Below are 19,025 nucleotides of genomic sequence, written 5' to 3'. Positions count from 1 at the left end.
GCTAGGACAGTTCTGAGGTTTGCAGAGCTGCCCAGCTAGAGCTGGCTCAGGGGACCCAGTAAGAGCATTTAGGGAGCAGTGTCAGGGGGCTAGATGTTAATTTGAGAGATAGGAGCTGGGTTCTGGATCTTCCTGGAGGATGAGTCTACACCTCACCACCACCACCACCACCACCACCACCACCACAAGAAAGGGGCATCTTAGGAGAGGGGACTGTGCCCATGAAGACCTGGGTCTGGTCTCTAGGCAAGATGGCTGGGAGCTAGGGCCAAAAAGGAAGGAGTAGAGGTGAGCGGGCTCAGCCAGGTATAGGAAGCACAGATGGAAAGAAAGCCTGAAGCCAGTCCTGTCTACCCATGTGAGGTGCAGAGGCAGCGGCACTGTTACCTACAACCCTGGGGAGAAAATATATATTCTCCATCAGTCACAAATGGGATCAGAGCTAAGGAGCCAGCAGAGGGCTAGTGACAAGAAGGGCGCTGTGGCTGGGGATTTGTAGAAAAGAGAAGGCAGGTGCTGCAGGGCCCCAGGCTTGGGATGGACTGGTGGCTCTGAACACCCATTTGCTGCCCCTGTACCAAGTAGCAGCTTCTGCAATCCCTGGTGGAGACACAAACACAGTACCTGTGACCTTCCCAGGGTAGCGTGAGGAAGAGAGCCAGATGGTCCCTTACTCCCAAGGATGGCAGGGGCAACCCAGAGCACAGACCTGTGCCGCCACAGACTCAGCTGCGGTTATTGATGTCCCCTGACCTTGGGAAGGCCCAGTCCCTGCCAGCGTGTGAGGGGGAGGGGAGGGAGCGGCGGCGCCTTCACATGCTGATTCAGCGTTTTCTGGGGACAAAAAAACGTGCTAGATCCACAGCAGCAGGGTGCCTTTCTCTTATCCGTTTTTGGTCTTGTTTAGAAAGAAGGGTCCCCTTCTGGCCGGCCCTCCTAGGAATCCTTCCCTCCCCTAGAGGCACTAGCTCCCAGGAAACAGTAGTCCCAGCCAGAAGCAAGCAGGGGAGATTTTCCGGAAATCCCAGCATTCTGGCTTGCCTCCCCAACAGTTCCCAAAAGAGGGAGCTGCCCCCCAGCAGCAGCAGCCTTGCCCAGGCAGGGATGGTCCAGAGCAGCTGATTCAGCAATCTGGGGCCCAGTGCCCCTCCCCCACCCCGCCAGGCTGCTTGCCCAGGCCTGTTGGCAGCTGTGTCACATGGGGCCTCAGGCAGAGTTGTGTGGCCCGCACTGCGCCTGGGGGTGGGGTGGCAGACTGAAGGGCACAGGCTGCCAGGTGACCCTTCTCTGCCTGGCCAGCTACCCTACCCCATTCCCAACTTCCCCGCCCCCAACCACCCCACCCCCGACTCTCCCCGCACTGCTTTTCTAGTCTCCTGCCGGAGAGCAGCCATAGGAGGGTGCCCGTGGACCTAGGGGGAGGCACGGGTTGTGGTGCTGCCGAGCTGTGTGCTTTGAGGACTCTGGTACTGTCAGCTCTAGGAAATCTCATCCCAAGGAAACAGCAGCTACTCCCCATAAGCCAAGGTCTGGGGCAGATTTCTCATCTATCTCTGGTGGAGCCAACTATGACCATCTCCCAGGACTGCGGTTATAACTAAGCTGCATCTCATCCTGAGCCAGCCCAAGACCTCTAGAGCTTGGGCCCTCGGGAGCGCCTATATCAACAGGAACAGCAGGGAATAAAGCAGATACCCTCTTCCCTGGAGGTCTGGCTTATAGCTGATATTACTCCAGGCTGGGGTTTTATCTAACTGTGGACCTTGGGCAGGACATGGGAGTCTGTGTGAACCACTGACCAGGTCTTGGGGCAAGGCTGTGTCAGCTACTTGAGAACATGGGGCCTATAAACAAGCTTGCTGAGTTGGTACGCGGCCCTTGGTATCTTGTTACAGTGGGACCGTGGGTGTAGGTAAGCACTTCGGGCAGGGTGGGAAAGAGCCAGGGCTTTGGTCTGGAGTCATAGAGGAAGCTAGAAAGAAAGGGTGGGGTGAGGCAGGTCCGAAGCTGAAGGAGAGAACTGGATTGATCAGGAAGGCATGGCCAGTAAGGCAGGCAGGAACTTTGAGGGGTCATCTATCAAAGGGTGGGATGGGGGCAGCAGTGAGGGTAGGGTGGCCATCTTGTCAAGCTTGGGAGCCCATAGGTAGATGCAGTAGTCATGAGCTGCAGATCGACCTCCCCCCTCTTAACTCATTAAGTGAGGACAGGTATTCTTTTCCCTTTCTTGGAATATTAATGACAGTCTGCTGGATGCTGCATGAATATTCATACAGAGATCAATCAAGTCCAGGCTTCTGGTAGTGGCACCCGTGGTGGCACCAAGAGACAAGACCCGCCAGGTAGCTGGTGCTGTGTGGAGGGAGTGTCATCAGGAGTGTGGCCACACACCCTGCCACTCCTGCAGGTCCCTTGGCCCTCTGGACAAGCAAAGAGCATCCTGCCCTGTGGTCACTCTCAACCTGGGGACGCTGCAGCAGTCTGCTCAGGCTTTGGAGTGGGTGTGGTGAGTAGTGAACTTGGTGTGTTCATGCCCTCAGGTTCGCAGCCAAAGATGGACCCCAGGGAGATAAGAGAGGAATCAGAGCTCTTGAGCAAGGTCCAGCCTGCTGTCCTGCACAGCCTGAGCTAGTCTTTCAGACAGCCCCAGTAATTCCAGGCTGCCTGTTTGGACCTGGAACTTTATTCCCATGACCAGCCCCCTGACAGCCAGTAGACACATGGGTTTCCAGGTCCATCCAGTGGGCACAGCCAGTTTGGCCTCTCCCTTTTTGCCTCTGTAGGGAACATGGTTGTTATCTAAAGGAGACTAGTATGGAAACTCCATGTTTGTTTCTCCCAGTCCCCGCTGTAGCAGACTTTGTTCTGCCCCCACTGCCTGCCTGGAGGGTGAGGAAGTCCGGCATTAGTGAAAATTCATTATTTACTGCACTATGACATCATACCAAGATGAATTATTTGTGTGTTTTTTGAACTGTGCTATGATAGCCCTGTCTGTTTTCCTAGCTCTGTAATACACAGGGCACCTCTGGACACCATCCTCTCTGGCAGCACCGGCCACAGCAGCTGAAGCCCAGGTTTACTCTTCTAGCCCACTCCCATCCCTGCCAGCAGCCAGGCATGTACCTGCCGAGCGTCTGTTAGTGGAGAGGTGTGATAGCTATTTTTATCATTAGCATCTGGAATCACCATAAACTCTAAGGTTAAATATCAACTCGAAATGCATTCTCTTGAATTACAGGTTATTTTGAGAGTCTTTCATGGCCATTTGTTTGCAGAGAAGGCAAACCAATGGCTAGCCATTTGACTTCTATTTCTTTGAGAACGGAGTGTGAGCGGTGAGTGTGCAGGTCATTTAGATGTTTCGATGGCTAGAAGAAGCCCAGATGGCAGTCTCTGCCTTGCTCCCACAGTCTTGCCAGAGACAAGATGGCAGACAAATGTTTTTCCCATGCCATACCACACTTAGCTGCCATCTCCTCCAGGACCAGTGGAATAAGAGGAGTGGGGAGAGGCAGGACCAAGGCAGCAGGGTACAACCCTCCCATGGAAAAGGGAAACGGTGTTGGGAGTGCCCTCAGTGGGCAGAAGACTCTCCCAGATCCCTGCAGCCCCATTCTGTGGAGGCCTGGGTGGGATCTCAGTTCCACCCTGCTGCTCTCACTGCCCCTCGGCAGTCCTCCAGGTACCAGGCTTGGAGGGAGGATCGGAGGAACTGCATAGCACAATCGTGTTTCTGAGCCTTACCCTTAGGGTTGCATCCTGTGGGCTAGAGTCTTGAGGAGTCAGACCTGACTTCTGACCTCTGAGCACTGGCCTTGAACTCAGTGGCCAATTGTTAAATGAGTGAACAAGCAAGCGAATGAATGGATTGTTGTCTCTCACCTCCCTAGGCCTGGCACATGGCAGGCCATTGGTGTTCACTTTCTGAATGACTATGTCCAGCCTAGCTGCTGGCCTAGCCTGGACTTCTTTCTGTAAACAGTATGCCCAGCTCTTACCTACCATGGCCAGCAAAGGGCACAGTTGACCCCTTTGTCATACCCATTGGGTAGGACATATCTGTGGCTCTGTTGTCCCTCCTGGGAGATGAGTCCCTGCAACCAGCTCGACCCTCAGCCTTCTTCAGAGCAGGAGGCAACAGCTGTGAAGCAGCTGCACTAAGGGAAATTTAGGACAAAAGAGGAAGGAGATTAGAGCATCCAATTTAAATGGAGGGGAGGCATTCAGAAACCAAAACCGTCCTGCCCTAATTCCTGAGCAGAGGGAGTCACGGGCTCTGCAGCAATGACAAGAAACCAAAATACTCACCCAGTTTTCTCCTACAGAAGGAATCCAAGAGCTCTTGGCTAGGAGCCCACTCATGTCCCTGTCCTAAAGAGAGATCCGTACTCTGAGGATGATGATGAGGAGGACGAAGAGGAGGAGGAGGAGGATCCCACCTGTGTCTCCTGGTCACACTCTTCAGGATCTGGACTGGGATGTGGGTCCTGTTCTTTGTTTGGCAGGGACTCAGTGAGCATCTACAGGGAGGGTCCAGTGGTGGGGAGAAGCACACCTGTGGTATATGGAAGGAGCCTTAGGTGGTGTTCTATTGCTGTGAAGATACACCATGACCACAGCAACTCTTATAAACAGAAAGCACTTCATTGAGAATTGCTTACGGTTTCAGAGGTTTACGACCTTGTCAAGGAGCATGGCAGCATGCAGACGGATATGCTGCTGGAGATGTAGCCGAGAGTTCTGCATCCATCTGCAGGCAGAAGGAAGAGACAGCTACTGGGCCTGGCTTGAGCTTCTGATACCTCAAAGTCAACCCACAGTGACACAGTTCCTCCAACAAGGCCACACCTACCCTAATATGGCCTTACCTCCTAATCCTTCTAAGTAGTGCCACTCCCTATTCAAATCACCACAGAGCAAGACTCCAGCATCTAGGCCCAGCCCCCATGTCAGCCTATCTGACACTGTGATGAATCTGGCCAGCTTCCATCACAACCCTTGATGCATGTGCCTGGACCAACACAGAGATGCAACTCAACTCTCCTGGCTGGCTGACATGACTCAGGAGCACAGAAGCTGCCCACATGAGGCCTTCTTAGGAGCCCAGACAGGTAAACAAGTTCACATTTTTTATTTCAGCCTCCAGCTGTGTCCAGCTGCTAAACAAAGGTTTTGTCCTGCATAGCTTTATTGCAGAAAGCAGAGATAGAGAAGTCTGAGCACCTGACTCTGCTCTCAGAATTTCACTGGTGACCTGGGTGGGTTGTTCTATAGGCAGGAGAGTGAACAGTGGGCATACTCTGCTCTTTACCTGCTCCACCAAGCAGCCAGATCACAGGGGCCTCTTGGCTGCCAGGCTTGCAAGTACTGGGGGACCAGGCCCATCATGCCTCCCCTGGCTCAGCCTCCAGTGGGGCTGAGGGGGTTACATGGAAGGATGCCAAGTCCATGCAATGAAACAAGACACAGGGAGGATTGGGTTGGCCAGCTGACTGGACACTACCTTCTCAGAAACCCTGGCATCTCTGGTTTTCTGAAGCAAATTTACAAACCTAAGTCAATGAAGCAGGAATTCAGGGAGACTTTGCCCTGGTCTGAGTGGTGAAATAGGAAAAAAAAAATTGAAAGTGAGATAGATAGATAGATAGATAGATAGATAGATAGATAGATACATACATACATACATACATACATACATACATACATACATAGGGATACAAGGAGAAACCTCTGCCCTGGGAACAAGGAGATAGTCGCCATGAGCAGCTCTCTCCAATATTTTTGCTCATACAGGGTAGGAAGGGTTTGGCTTACTGGGGCAGGCCACAACACAGGGTGGCTCTCAGTGCTTTCTCTAGGCTCACCTCAATAGTGAGCCACTCCTGCCCTCTTCTTGGTACCTGCAGGACACTTTGGGATGAGATCCAACATAAACTGCACCATCTCACTAAAATGGGAGCTGTCACCAGAGCCCATCCTTGTTTCCACTTAAACCCTGGCTGCCCAGTCCCTCTCCCAAGGCTACCTTCTGCCCTTTGTCTCCCTGGACCCGAGAACTCCAGAGAGCTCACTGGAGCAGAGACTCACAGAGTAGAACCTTTTTGAGACTAGCTCATTTCTCAGCACTAAATTCTCAGCAACATTCCTGTGGTGGCGGGCGTCAAACTTCTCCCTGCTGAGGCTGAGGCTGCTGTGTTGTGTGGATGGGCCCCTTGGAGCTTACCCAGTGTCCTTCACTGCTTGCTGTTGCTTCCACCTTTGATTGGTATGCCAACAGAAACATGAGTGTGCAGGTAATTTCATTCACAGCAGCTTTCATTTATTTACTTGAAATTATTCTTTTTTTTGTTTGTTTGTTTTTTGTTTTTTGTTTTTGTTTTTTTTTGTTTTGTTTTTTGTTTTTTTGAGACAGGGTTTCTCTGTGTAGCCCTGGCTGTCCTGGAGCTCGCTCTGTAGACCAGGCTGGCCTCGAACTCAGAAATCCGCCTGCCTCTGCCTCCCAAGTGCTGGGATCAAAGGCGTGCGCCACCACCGCCCGGCTACTTGAAATTATTCCAATTATTTGTTATTTGTGGTGCTGGAGATAGACTCCAGGGTCTTATACATGCTGGGTAAGCTCCCAACCACTGTTACCACCCCAAGCCTTTGCTTCCGCCTGTTTTGGGGTGCTCACTTGGAGGAGGTGTTGTTGGACTGACTGGTCATCCAGTGTGTTGAGCTGGGTCGGGGTGCGGGGGTGGGGGGCTCTTTCAGGGATTTCTTTTTATTTTCTTTTAAAAAATGTATTGTTTTTATTTTATGTGAATGATAAATGTTTCACCTGTGTGTGTGTGTGTACGTGCACACAATGCCCACAGAGGCCAAAAAAGAGCACTAGAACTGGAACCAGAGGTGAGGCTAGCTGTGAGTCACTGTGTGGGTGCTGGGAACTGAACCCATGTCCTCTCTGCAAGAATAGCATGTTCTTAACCACTGAACCAATGCTACAGCCTTGCCATGGGATTTCCCCAGGCCCTGCCTGGCCACATTTCTCCAGCCACACACAGGATTCTAAACGCCCCATATCCTCCTCAGCCCTGACTGTTTGATTGTTTCCTTTTTTTTTTTCCATTTCAGCTGCTACATTGAGGGTGAAGTGGAACCTCCCTTTGTCTACATTACTTATTCAGCAGTAAATCTCAGAGGCTGAAAACATGCTAGGCCTAAATAAGAGTGTACAGAGGCTAGAAGCTTCCAGGATTAGCATCGTGACATGTGTCTCCTGCCTTGAACTCACTACAACACTGAGAATGACCTTGAACTCCTGGTCCTACTATCTCCATCTTTCAAATGGTGGCATTATGGGTGTGTGCCATACCTAGTTTATACAGTGCAGGAATACAGGGGTTTGTACATGTTGGGAAAACATTGTATCAACATGTAAACTGTACCCAAAACTCACTGATACACTTTATTCACAGGGTCTATCTTCCCTGCCGAGACAGAAGACCTAAGAAGCTTGTTGCAAGATATTTGATCATACTGTGAACCTCGAGATTGTTTTATTTACTGAAAAAAAAATATTTCTAGTTGTGGTGTGGCTCAGCCCTTTGTACACACCTTTAATCCCTCTGGCTAGAATACATAGACACACCTGCCCTTAGTACACACATTTAATACCAAACAATGAAGGTAAAGTTAATTTATAGAAAAAAGTACCCGTTGGACAGTGGGAAAGTGCATGCCTTTAATCCCAGCACTTGGGAGGCAGAGGCAGACAGATTTCCAAGTTCGAGTTCGAGTTCGAGGCCAGCCTGGTCTACAGAGTGAGTTCCAGGACAGCCCAGGCTTGGGGGAAAAAAAGTACCCATGTTTGAAAGTGATGCCTAATCGTGTGGCAGATAAAGTGACAAATCAGAGAAAGATTTGACAAAATAGGATCTGCCCAACTCTCACAAGGAGAGAGAAGGAAGGGAAGCTACCTGAGGAGCAGAGCTGAGAGAAGAAAGGAAGCAGTTTTACAGAGACAGGCTAGAGAGAGAAAAAGCTGGACACAGGTGAAGACAGAAGGAGCCAGGGACTGAGAAGGAGCCAGAAGATTAGAAGAGGGTGAGAGAGTTAGGTGGAGGCCAAGCAGAGCAACTCAGTCAGAGGCTGAGAGAGAAGCCAGATTGAAACAGTCATCCTGGAGAGGTGTTTGAGCCAGAACAGCTGAGCCAGAGCTCAGAGAGAACTAGATGGGGTGAGCTTATTCAGCAGCAAGTCTCAGAGGCTGAAAACATTCTAGGCCTAGATAAGATGTATGGAGGCTAGAAGCTTCCAAGACTAGGCCGGGGAATGACTCAAAGATACTGGAAGCCTCAGTATCTCAGCCAATGGAGTCACCCTGAAGCTCAGGGTGAGTCCTGGTGTGAGGTAGACCCTGTGCAGCTGCTAGAGACACAGCCTGTGGCCGCAACCAGTGAATGGGTTGAATCTTGAATCTACCAAGAGACTAGATTCAAGGCTAGGAATGGGATACAAGGGCAAGAGCCTGTATGGGGTGCTCTGCAGGAGGAACTCCACTCATACACCCCATCTTCCTTTGGCCTGTTGGTGGCTCAAATCTGGATACTGTGCCAGGTGAGCTGGATATCTAGGCTCTGGACCTAGAGTTAAGATAACTATGGTGTCCAAAGCTGACCAAAAGGATTGTGCTCTGGCAAGAGATCAGTTTGCGGCTCCTGCTCAGTGGTGGAGTAAAACCCCTCATTGTGTTCTAGACCAGTTTTGCTGGGAACAGCCTTTGACCACTTTCATTCTGGGAGTCACAAGCCATCCAGTTTGAGGGTTACTTTGCTGGGCTTACTATTGGGAAGTACAGCCTTCCTATGGGGAGCACAGCCTTCCTATGGGGAGCACAGCCTTCCTATGGGGAGCACAGCCTTCCTATGGGGAGCACAGCCTTCCTATGGGGAGCACAGCCTTCTTATGGGGAGCACAGCCTTCCTATGGGAAGCACAGTCTTCTGAGCCCAGAACTTCAGGCAAAGGTCTGTGGAAGGGTCTGGTCTTACTCTTTAAGTACCCTGGGCACCTAGTGCAGTTAGAGGTGCCAGCACTCAGGCAATGGTGAAGGTATCTGTCCCTCACCAGCCTGTGAACCTCCTGTCACGTCCCCAGGCAGTTCCCAGGACAGGGATACAGACAGCCTCAGGCTCTCAGACTGCAGACATCTGTGGGTTGCTGCAGCCAGAGATGAGACAGTGAACAAACAGGGCCTGTACCTGTATATGTAGGTCAAGCAGGGACAGGAAGTGCCAGGTAGTCCATGTGACTCTTTCATGCAGAGGGGAAATGGGCATTTATAAGATATTTTGGGGGCTAAGGATGTGTCTCCGTTAATAGAATGCTTGTCTGGCATGTACAAAGATTGGGTTTGACCTCCAGCACCAAAATAATCCTGGTGTGGTAGTATACACCTGACCTGTGATTCTAACATTTGAAGGGAGAGAGAGCAGGGCCAGAAGTTCAAGGGCATCTTAGACTATACGCAGTGAGTTCAAGGCCAGACTGTGTCACTGCAGGCACTAAAACAAGACGGGGAGGAGGTGAACTTGTGCTAAAAACCTCACTTAGGCCCACAAAGTAACCAAAAGCAGGACAGAGGCCTGGCATATCTGCCTTCAGCTGTCTCCTTTATTTGGCTGAAGGCAATAGATAAAAGTCGTTGTCCATAGTCTTTCCCTGTGGATTCTTCTTGGTTTCCAAAGCCCCACAGAACAGCCTTTCTTCCCAGGTAAAGATACTGACCTTCAAAATGAACACATTAGGGCTGGGAGCAGAGCCCTGGGTCAGTGGTAGAGTATTTGCATCGCATGTGTGGAACCCTAGGTTCAAAAGGCAATGGACACATTAACAATGGAAGAGCTTATCAGACCAACTTGCAGGACAGAGCAGAGCAGAGACGGATGGGCCGGTGGTGAACAGGACCACAGGCTGGTCAGGAGCCCTGACCTCTTCATTTGCCCTCTGTTTAATCCTGACCCTGTCAGAACCCTGAAGACATTCTTGGGACTCACTGGCCCCTTTGTTTGCCCTTCTTCCTAGTGTAGACATATTGGATAAGTCTCCTTTGTTTTTCTTATATTATGTGCATGTGTGCGTGGTGTGCATGCATATTTTGAGACAGGACCTCGCTATATTTGTCCTGGCTGACCTGAACTCACTATGTAGACTAGGCTGATCCTCAACTTACTTGTCTCTGCCCCCCCAATCGCTAGGACTGAAGGCATATGCCACAGTAGCCCAGGCCTACCTTGAATTTGCTAAGTAGCTGAAGAGGCCCTTGACGTTCTGATTCTCTTGACTCCACAAGGGGAAGATTCTAGGCGTGCTTGTAACCAGGCCCACTACTTGTCTCTTTGTTGTATTTGGAAATGGTTAGCTAGGCATAGCTAATTCTCATGGCAGCTGGAACAAAGGCACTGAGACAGGAAGAGTCCCAGAACTGGTGAAAATGGCAGCTCGCACCTAGGGTGTGACAGGAAGTCCAGCCGATGAAGCCACCACTTGTGATGGTGCTGAAGGTGGAATGTGGGTCTTTATTGAGTAACATCATGGGTGGAGGAAGCACAGGTCTTGAATTGAAGAAAGCAGGTCTCTCATCCTAGTCCTGGGCATTCAGACACACACCTTGGAGCCTACTCACAGGCCTCTGGGGACTTCAGTTCTGGAAGCAAAAGCTCCCATGCTTTCAAAATTCCCAAGAAAATGGGAGTTTTGTGTGGTAAGGTTTCCAGCAAAAGGCTGCTTAGGGCCCCACCTTTATGGCTATCCCCAGCCTGGTGTTTTCCAGATAAAGGGGGAAGACCCTGAGGGCTCAGGTGGAGGTGAGCCTGCCCCTCACAGTGGTTGTTATCAGTAAGGCTGATGGGCTGCAAAGCCTCATGCAGGACAGGCAAGCACTCTGCCACCAAGCTAAGTCCTGGTGCCACATGCTAGTCCTTCCTCCACACTGACCGAGTGCAGGGAGTGCTCCTCACAGGCCACACTTTGCGAAGTCCTCACTCTGCAGAATCTCTACTACAGAGCATCAAGTAAGTGAGCCTGAGCTGGCGAATTCGTCCTCCTAAACTGAATTCTTCTCACATATAAAACAGGAATTAGGAGAGCTGACCTCATAAGTTCACTGTCAATGTTGCCTTAGGCAATGTTCTAGGTCTGAGCACAGACACAGGCCAGGCCAAAATTTGTAAATATTCCATGCTTGCATAAAAATCATGCAAAGAGGCAAGCAAATGCTATATATGCAGGAGAAACAACCGCTACCCATTGCCTTTTTCTGCACATGTACATGTGTGCACATACATGTGAAAGCAGAGGATGATGTCAGGTATCCTTCTGGATTGCTCTCCACTTTATTTACTGAAGTAGACTTTGACCTAAACCCAGAGTCACCAGTCATGTCTGACTGGGTTTTATGTGAGTCTAGGGGATCTGAACCTAGGTCCTCAAGTTTGCACAAGAGTTTTATCCACTAAGACATGCGTATTTTCCTACCATATCGTGAATAATAATAAAAAAAATAAAAAGGAAAGGAAAGAAAAAAGAAAGGAAAGGAGAGGACTGCTCCTAGGTATGGTAGAGGAAGGTTTATTAGAGGTATGTGGGAGAGTCAGAGGCAGGGACTTCTAGGAGAATGCAGAGTGAACATGACCAGACTAAGCTGGGACATGTGGGGAGAGGAAGAAAGGAAGAAAAGGGGGGAAGGGGAGCGAGGGGAACCAGCTGCAGCAACCAAGAAGCCCAAAGAGCAGGCAACCAAAATGACTGGATTATTTAAGGATGAGCAACCCAGTGCCCTGGGTACGACAGTTCAGGGCAAGAATGCCAACTAGGAGGGCCCTGAAACCAGGACTGATGGATGCTGGGAGAAGCTGGCAACCAGGTTCACTTTGATATATTAAATAGGCAACTCAGCTGTTTGTCCCAAGTTTGAAATCTAACACTTAGTAAAGAAAGTGTTTATAAGCCAGGTGGTGATAGCACATGCCTCATCTCAGCACTCAGGAGGCAAAGACAGAAGTTCTGGGAATTCAAGAAACTCTGCCTTGAAACAAACAAACAAACAAACAAACAAAGAGGGCTAGGGGGCTAGAGAGATGGCTCAGTGGTTAAGAGCACTGTCTGTTCTTCCGAAGGTCCTGAGTTCAATTCCCAGCAACCACATGGTGGCTCACAACCATCTGTAAGGGGGTCTGATGCCCTCTTCTGGTGTGTCTGAAGACAGCTACAGTGTACTCATACATAAAATAAAATTTTTTTTTCTTTTTTTGGTTTTTCGAGACAGGGTTTCTCTGTGTAGCCCTGGCTGTCCTGGAACTCACTCTGTAGACCAGGCTGGCCTCGAACTCAGAAATCAGCCTGCCTCTGCCTCCCAAGTGCTGGGATTAAAGGCGTGCGCCACCACCGCCCGGCAAATAAAGAAATCTTTAAAAACAAACAAACCAAAATAGTTTTTGGCTGGGCAGTGGTGGTGCACTCCTTTAGTCCCAGCGCTTGGGGGGCAGAGGCAGGCGGATTGCTGAGTTCAAGTTCGAGACCAGTCTACAGAGTGAGTTCCAGGACAGCCAAGACTACACAGAAAAACCCTGTCTCGAAAAAAAAAAAAAGTTTTGGGGCTGGGAGTAGTGCTCCTATTCAGCACACTAGGAAACCCTAGATTTTGGCTTTGCCAAATGTTTCATTAATAGTAACTTTTACAAACTTAAAGGATGAAACAAACACGCACTGAGAGGTGTTTGAATGGCTCACTAGAGGGTATGGGAGGGGCTCCTGGCACCATCTATCTCCACCTGTGGGTTCCTTCTGTACAGGGAGGGCGACCTAGCCCTGCTCATTAGTGTCTCATGGACAGCTCTGGTGTCCTGAGCTCATTTTTCTTGTTTTGTTGGTTTGTTTGTTTGGGGTTTTTTTTTTTTTTTTTTTTTTTTTTCATTTGTTTGCCTGTTTGAGAGACAGGGTCTTTCTTATGTATCTCTGGCTGTCCTGGAGCTCACTCTGTAGAACAAGTTGGTCTCGAACTCACAGATATCCTCCTGCCTCTGCCTCCCAAGTGGTGGGATTAAAGGCACTGGAGCTGGTATTTAAAGTTAGGAGCCTGAAGGAATCCTCTGTAATTGCTGTCTCCTGTCTGGGCCACAGGCTTGCTCAAAGCCTTGGTCCCACTCACCTACTTGTGTGGAGTAGGTAGCATCAGTGCATTAACTGCCATTGCTGGTTGCCAGGTCACCATGCCCAAGTTACTTCTAGCTCAACCACATGTGGTTGAGGGTCTCTAGCATGTAGACTCTTGTCCCCCTTTCCTGACTATATCAGACAGCCCTCAATAGGCTGACAGTGTGGGGGTGGGCTTTTGGACTTGGGACCAAATTTAGATCTAAGTGGGGTTCTGGGGATAGCTCAGGACTGAGGTCCCATATCCATTTTCCTGGTGGGCCAGCAGGGGAATGAGCTAGTGTGTGTGTGTTGGGGTGAGGTTTGGGGTGTAGTTGTTTTCTAGAAGCAGAGCTGAAGCGAAGTTTAGGCCAAGGGCTAAAGAAGCTTTGTCCGAAGTTTGGACAAAGATGCTCCACCAAACTGATGCCTAGTAACTACCTTAGCCAGTGCTAAGCTCTTGGGGAGCGACGGGCCAACTTTTGTTCACTTAACACCCTTCCTCCTCAGTGACCTTGCTCATGACCTCTTTCCTGGTGCCATTCTTATTTTTCTGAAAGCACTGTTGTGTGGGCATAGGGTCAAAATGGCTGTGACCCTCAAAAAGTACTGCTGCCTGAGCACACGCTGGGACTCAGGTTGGGAGTGCAATAAAGGCGACTTCTGGGTACTTTGAGGTGTGTAGCCGGTTTTATTTCTAAGCACTTGACTTAGAACCACATTTCTGTCCATGAGAGCATGGCCTTGAGCAAACAGAGAGCACTGTTGATCGTGTCTGGAGACACTCTCACACGCCTGGATCCCACTGGGCCTGAATACTGCAAGAGCCTCTTCCACATGGCTGTAAGTCGGTGGGCAGTAGGCACCAGGGCCCGGTGGTACTTATTCCAAGGCTGCTCGGTCACGCGATTTCCCATCCAAGGCTGGTGGGTGCAAGCGCGGCCGCGGGGAATTAAGAGGTTGGGGCTCGGGTCTCCAGGTCCTACCCCAGTCCAGCCGCTGATCCTATCCCCTTCGGTGCCTAGTGCAGGCTCGGACAGTAAGCGCTCGGAAGGCATGGCGCAACAACTCTCGGGATCTCTCACCAGACCCCTGAATGCTTCCCTCTCCCGCGCCCACCTGGCGACGAGTGCGCGCGGGCGCGCGCGTTCGGCGCTCTGTCCCTTTAAACAGCCCGCGGGCGCCTCCCCCGCGCCCCGCCCCCGCCGCGGTGCGGCCGCCGGTGCTGGGCGAGGTCGGAGAAAGTCCGCGGGCGCCGGAGCTCGGGGACGCCGGAGCACTTCCTGCCGCGGGCGGCGCCGCAGCTGCCCAGGCCGGACTGGGCCGGGTGCCCGCAGGTACGGCCAACTTGGCGCGCGTCGCGCCGTTTCCGCCTCGGGCCAGTCGTCCCGCCCGCACTTCCCGCAAACTCCGCGGCGCGGCCGCCCAACTTGCGCACCCGCCGCCTGCCGCAGTGCCCGCCGCGCGCCCGGGGCGCGGCCGAGTGGGGCGCGGGCCGCTCTGGGGCTCCGCGCTGGCCCCGGGGCGGAGAGGCCGACTTGCCGAGGTGTCCCGGCTCAGAGCCTGGCCCCGACCGGGGCAAAGCTGGCACTCCAGGCGCGCTAGCGCCTTCCTTTCTTGTTGGGGTCCTCTGGCCATGGGAGACCCCGGGTTCGTCCCGCAGGGAAGGGGGAGCCCCGATGACACTGGCCTCTGGCCAGGGCGCAGGGGACACACCTCTCCTGGCGGGTCAGGTCAGAGGCAGCGCGTCTGCGCATCAGATTCGGCCGGTGTCCGGCTTCCCTAGCTAGGTGGGCCGGTTGGTGCTAGGGGTCGTCACTGCCTCTCTTTCTCTCCGGTGCCAACTCCAACTTTGGGAGACATTGGGTTTCGCCGCAGTGGGAGGGGGCTTTTGGCTTGTCCCTGTTTCTGCATCTCCGCAAAGTTGCTCAGGTCTCCGGACTCTTCTCCAAGAAAACTCAAGGGTGTGTGGGCTGGGGAGGTGAGATTGGTTGTGACTCAGTTCCCGCTTCTCCTTTGCATATGTTACAGGAGTCTGTGGGTTCATCTTAGCTCTTCTCTGGGTTCATTTTATGGGCAGATCTGTTCCGCGCTGCTTACTGCTGTTTTCCTCCTGGTGCTTTTTGAACCCTAGGGTTTGTGGGCTCCCCCATTCTCCCTGGAGCTGACCTCATCGCCAACACCCACTGTACCCTACTCCCTCAACTTTGAGATTCCGGATAGAGATGTTTGTTGGGCCCTCTATACTAGCTTTCAGGGGTAGCTCTCGGGAGTGTTGCGGCTGAGCCTGTCTGGGGGTGGAGTGGGCTGGGCCATGGCCCTGGCTAGGTTCTTGGTCCAGTAAAGCTCTTCCGAGCAATTCCTGTGCACGTTCAGTGTCCACATCCATGTTCTGGTCATCCCTGGTGCAGCCCTCTGGACCTGTTCTTCTGCCTCTGGTTCCCTTTTCTGTCCTCTTCCTCATCCTTCCTTGATGAAGGATGAGGGCAGGATGTCCCCTGGGGCTCTGCACTCTGTGTGGTCTTTAAATATGATGTTCTGGGAGGGTTGGCTGTGACTTTTCATTTCACAGTTGAGGGGACAAAGCGTGTTCAGCTACGGGCTGGACAGCCAACATTCCTGTCCCAGCCTCCAACAATCTTCTCCAGGCCCATGGAGCCACCCACTCTTCCACCAGTGTCCTTCACTCTTCATTCCTTCAAGGATGCTCTGTGACACTTCCTTGTTGGGTGGCACCTTGGCTGGAGCCCAAGTGAAGGGAAGAAAAGAGGTGACCCAGGGCAGTTGGCCCCTGTTCTTTGGGCCAGCTGGTTGGAATTAGCACAAGTAGAACAAGGTATCTCTTGTCACTGCACTGTGGCCCGGATCTTTCCTCAGCAGTCCTGCTCATGGCAGGACGGTGCTGGGTGAAGGCTGTGCACCCTGGCATCTGAACCTTGCTGATTCCGGGAGCTGGAAGCCATTTAGAATGCTGGGAAACACTATCAGAGAGAACCGCTTGTGCTGCAGGAGTTGAGCGCCAGGCTGCTTCTGAGCTGCTCACCATCCACCATCGGTCTGCGTTATGGACTGTCTGCATTATGTGTGGGTGCCCAGAGCACCGCTTCTTGGGAGAAGGCTTGTGCATGAATTTGTCAACCTTACCAAACCTCTTTTTAGACTAGTTCTTGAACCTATACTATCCTATCAGAAGAGTGGTTTCTCAGGAGCTGAGCTGGGGTGCTACAGAGGTCCCTTCTGCTTGATTTTCATGGTGGCCACTGTAATCTCCACTGTAATCTAGGCAGGTCTTGGCATAGGGGTCCAGCACTGATGGGGCAGAAACTGAGAGTTGTGGTTGCCTTAACAGAATGTGAGTCCCTGCCTCTGAGATCTGTGCCTTTGACATCCTTGATCCTAGAATGTGCATGGCACCCAGTGGCTGCCAACACTTACTGTTTATGTTTTCTGTACTCATTGTCCCAGACATGCATGCATGCATGTCATAGCCCATGAAGTCACCCCATCTCCTATCTTCTGGGCTCTGCTCCTCTCACCTGGTGATTTCCAGAGAGTTCTCCTTGGGTGTAGGGGTGAGATGAACCACCAGGCCTCCCAGGCTGCTGAGGGTGTGTGCTGTTTGTTGCTCCAGTGACCACGAACCACTGTCAGACCTCAGTCCCATACCTTCCTCTGCCACAAAGCCACAAACCCTCAGTGTGAGGATCAGAGAAAGTGACTTCTACGTATACCTCCTGTCCCAGTATGTGCTGCTGTCCTACAGTTGCCCACCCTTGCCTTGATAGCTGCTTATGTGTGTCTGGCCCATGCTGGCCTCCTGCTGGGCCTGGGTTCTCAGGGTGACATAGGCTGCCTTCCAGCTCTGAGGAGTCGTGGCTGGTTGGAATGGGGTTGGATGGGGGTACCTATGGCAGTGTTCTTAGGGATCATCCTCATCTGAGGAAACCTATGTGGACTTTGAGACCTGCTTTGCTGCATTTTTTTTTTTTTTTTTTTTTTTGAGACAGAATCTTATGTAGTTCAGCCTGGCCTTGAACTCAATACATAGCTGGATGACCTTGAACCCCTGATCCTTCAGCCTTCTAAGATCTGGGATTACAAGTATGTGTCCTTATACCCTACTTTAAGACTGGCCTTTTGGAGAAGGGAGCAGAGCCATGTGGTAGAGCAAGAGACACTTCCTCAATGCAAGAGGCAGTTACCAGCAGCCTCTGGGACACCAGGCTTTAGCTGTTCCTGGCAGGTGTAGGCTTCCTGCGCCTGGCTGGTAGGGGAGTGTTTAAAGTCTGCTTTGCCTGAGTGTAATTAGGTGATGAAGGGGTACTAGAGCCTGTTGAGGACTGACTTGCCAAGCCTGGCCCTGAGTTATCATGAGGTGGCTGGGGAAGCTGAGTTAGTATTGAGTGAGCATAGTCTCTACCTAGTGTCTCAGATGCAGGCAACCCTGCTCATAGCCTTGCCCACCATTGTCTCCTCCTTTTTTTTTTTTTCTTTCAGCCTTACACCATCCCCACCCCCACCCCTGGCTGGGCCCCTACTACTGGAGAAGCAGCATGTGATCTGGCCCGAGGTGGCTGCTCTGGCCTGCTCTCCAATGGAAGGCTCCTGGCAACCTCTGTTGCTGTTTTAGCAGATTCTCACTCTTTTCTAGGCTGCCTCCTGTTGGCGTCACCTGTACCGAGAGCCAGAGCCGGGCTCCTCTCTGCGGGCTGGGCTGCTCTCTGCGGCAGGTGGCCAGGCCTGTCTTTGACATTGGAAGTTTGAGTTTTAGAAGCAGAGATCTGTATGTCTGGTTCTCCCAGACTTGTGAACAGGCCTGTCCTCAATTTGGAGCTCACACTGTCTCTTGCCCTGAGAGGAGTCTGAGCAGAGCAGAGAATGGACTCTGACCCAGGCTCTGCCTGCCCTGGATCTGCAGTGCCAGGCCTGGTTCTGGGAAGCTACTGGATTAGGAATTTGAGGCCAGATTACTGGAGATTTTGCCCCCTCCCCAGGCTGTGTGACCCTCCCTCTCTGGGATTCAGGCTAGGTCTCCAAGCTGACTCTGCTTAGCCTGCTGCCCTTGAGATGGTGAGACCCTTGGTGACAATGTTGCTGGCCCTTTAAGGGGAGGCTGGTTCAGTCTAGGGAGAAGGAGGCTTTTTCTCTGGAGTTGTTTCCAGGTCCCTGGGGAAGGGCTGGCTGGGGCTCTTAGGAATCATGCCCCTCCTCCCTGCACCAGGCCTGGCATCCAGGAGGGCATCCAGCCACAGATGGGCCTTCAGCTCCAGGCCCGCCCCTTGCTGGTGTCTGGGAAGCAGGCAGGAGTGGGGTGGGGCGGGAACAACTTGGGGCCTGAAAGTGCCCATATATAGTCACCAGGGGGGTGAGCTGGGAGTCAGGCCTGTGAGCTGTCTGATCCTGGGGTGGCCAGTTCTCCCTGGCATTCCAGTGGGGAGGGATTGCCATCTGAAAGGCAGGAGGATCTAGGGTAAAGAACATTGGGTCCAGCAAAGCCAGCCCCCAAGGAATGTTTGTTGATTGAAAATAAAATGTCCCGATTCCTCTGTAATAAGATCCAAGAATACTTTGAAAACTTCCATTTTTAAAAGTCAGAGGTAATAGTATGTCCACAGTCAAGAGTGATTTGCAGTCCCTGAAGGAATAGTAGGGTTTGGTGCCTGTTAGTGAGGCAGTCTTTCCAACATGAAATGCTGAAACCCCTTTTTGGGGGGCTGCTGAGTGCCTAGTCTCACTCACAACCCCATATGGGAGAGAGGGGCATGCTAGCCTCAGCCTCTGATGTTTCTGGAGTCTCTTTCTTCTGTCTCCTATGTTGCTAGCATTGGTGGTGGGGTTTTGGATGTG

General features: G+C 51.8%; 1 protein-coding gene and 1 long non-coding RNA gene across 4 annotated transcripts in view; both read left to right on the top strand.

Moving 5' to 3' along the window:
* The first annotated feature begins 1,381 nt into the window (after positions 1 to 1,381).
* On the top strand, positions 1,382 to 8,839 carry LOC143442910 (uncharacterized). Its single transcript, XR_013111535.1, has 3 exons — positions 1,382 to 2,506; positions 4,329 to 5,114; positions 7,464 to 8,839. It is a non-coding gene; the product is annotated as an uncharacterized LOC143442910 (long non-coding RNA).
* Positions 8,840 to 14,139: 5,300 nt separating this feature from the next.
* The window catches only part of Nacc2 (NACC family member 2), a 67,996-nt gene continuing 63,110 nt past the window's right edge, over positions 14,140 to 19,025 (top strand). For 2 of the 3 annotated variants that reach the window (XM_076937604.1, XM_076937602.1), the window contains exon 1: positions 14,140 to 14,515. The gene's annotated coding sequence lies outside the window, so the exon portion shown is untranslated. The remainder of the gene's footprint in view (positions 14,516 to 19,025) is intronic. The other variant, XM_034504962.2, reaches the window with a different exon arrangement.

Source organism: Arvicanthis niloticus, chromosome 6 (assembly GCF_011762505.2).
Source record: "Arvicanthis niloticus isolate mArvNil1 chromosome 6, mArvNil1.pat.X, whole genome shotgun sequence".
NCBI lineage: Eukaryota > Metazoa > Chordata > Mammalia > Rodentia > Muridae > Arvicanthis > Arvicanthis niloticus.
This window is presented reverse-complemented; position numbering and strand designations above follow the sequence as displayed.